Source organism: Atta colombica, unplaced genomic scaffold, assembly GCF_001594045.1.
Source record: "Atta colombica isolate Treedump-2 unplaced genomic scaffold, Acol1.0 scaffold239, whole genome shotgun sequence".
NCBI lineage: Eukaryota > Metazoa > Arthropoda > Insecta > Hymenoptera > Formicidae > Atta > Atta colombica.
Window position 1 is genome coordinate 211,114 of NW_017259337.1, and position 1,376 is coordinate 212,489.

General features: G+C 50.3%; 1 protein-coding gene across 5 annotated transcripts in view; it reads right to left on the minus strand.

The window, feature by feature from the left end:
• Positions 1 to 1,376, minus strand: part of LOC108688814 (MAGUK p55 subfamily member 5-A) — a 66,907-nt gene that overhangs the window by 22,790 nt on the left and 42,741 nt on the right. The gene's annotated exons all lie outside the window — the stretch shown is intronic.

The window sequence follows — 1,376 nt, forward strand, 5'->3', positions numbered from 1 at the left end:
AGAGATATTCCAGACTCCGTTAACCGCCTTAATTACGCCTGATTCACGCCCCGTTCCACATGTACCGCTCCAACCCCGACCCGACGCGACAATCGGCTCGATAACTCGTGCAAGTTACTGATAACAGCCGATCGGTGGTTCCGCGAAATACATCTTGGTCACAACGCGACAATTCGCTAGAATCTGCTCTGGGGATGAGTCGTCAGTCTTCCTCAGCGTTTTCCTCGACCTTCAATGTCACGCCACGAAACAGCACGAAACAGCGAAACTCGCACTTCCTCCCGCGCGTTCACCAGATTGAGATCTGAGGGGGTCCCCGTGGATGTGTTCACGGTTCTTGGCGGGAGGAAAGAGGATGTGTCGTGGCAGAATAAATGGAATATGGAGAACGCACGAGGAGGACGAACGTCCCTCCGGCTTTGAACTGACGTGAGTTTGTTGGCTTCGCTTTACCCCGAGAGAGCCAAGCCAGCCGGTGCCCCCTTCTCGTGTTCCTTCTTTGTCTATCTTTCTCTTTTTCCCTCCCCCCCCCTCTCTCTCTCTCTCTCTTCTACCTGTTCAGTTCTCTGGTCTTTTATCCCTCCTCTCTCTCTCGCGCGCTCTCTTGTACATATACATATTGCTTGTCTCTCTCTCTTTCTCCAATGTACCCCCTTCTTCTCCTCCAACCATCTCCCCAACGCTTACCTTCCCAGCTGCGCGTTCCTGCCTTACCTCGCTCCCACTCTATCCACTTTTCTTCTCCCTCCTCTCCAACTGTTCACCAGTTCAACCACGAATGTCTCTTTCTATCTTGTATAACATTTGAATCTTTCTTCTCGCTTTTGCCAACCTTCTCTCCCCCCCTCCATAATCTTTTATCTTTCTTTCGCAGACGTGCTTCGTTCTTTTTCCATTTTCGGCTCTTGTCGTCTTCTTACTCCGTTCCTCTCATCATCGTTTTATTCCTCCTTCTCCATCGACTCGGCCTGCATTCCTGTCTCTGGATCTTTGCCCGTCTTAGTAAAGCGTCATCCTCGGCTGTCTTTCGTCCGGACGAATTTGGACCTCTCCTCTCACAGTCTCTTCATCTCTTTCTTTCTCGCTTCTCTCTCTCTCTCTCTCTCTCTCTCTCTCTCTCTCTCTGTCTCTCTCTTTCTCGTCCGCTGGGTACTCGTTTAATCTGAGATCCCAAGACCACTCTTTACCGCCATGGCGATCACATGGTCCCAGCATTGAAGTCTCTCGCTTTTTCCTCCTCCCCCATCTCCATCTCCGCACTTTGCACGACTCACGCGTGGAGTAAAAGTGTGCGTGAACGCGCATGCACGCACTTTCACATACATATTTTCATGCACATACTACGCGGTAACGTGTGTGTATATATATATATATAT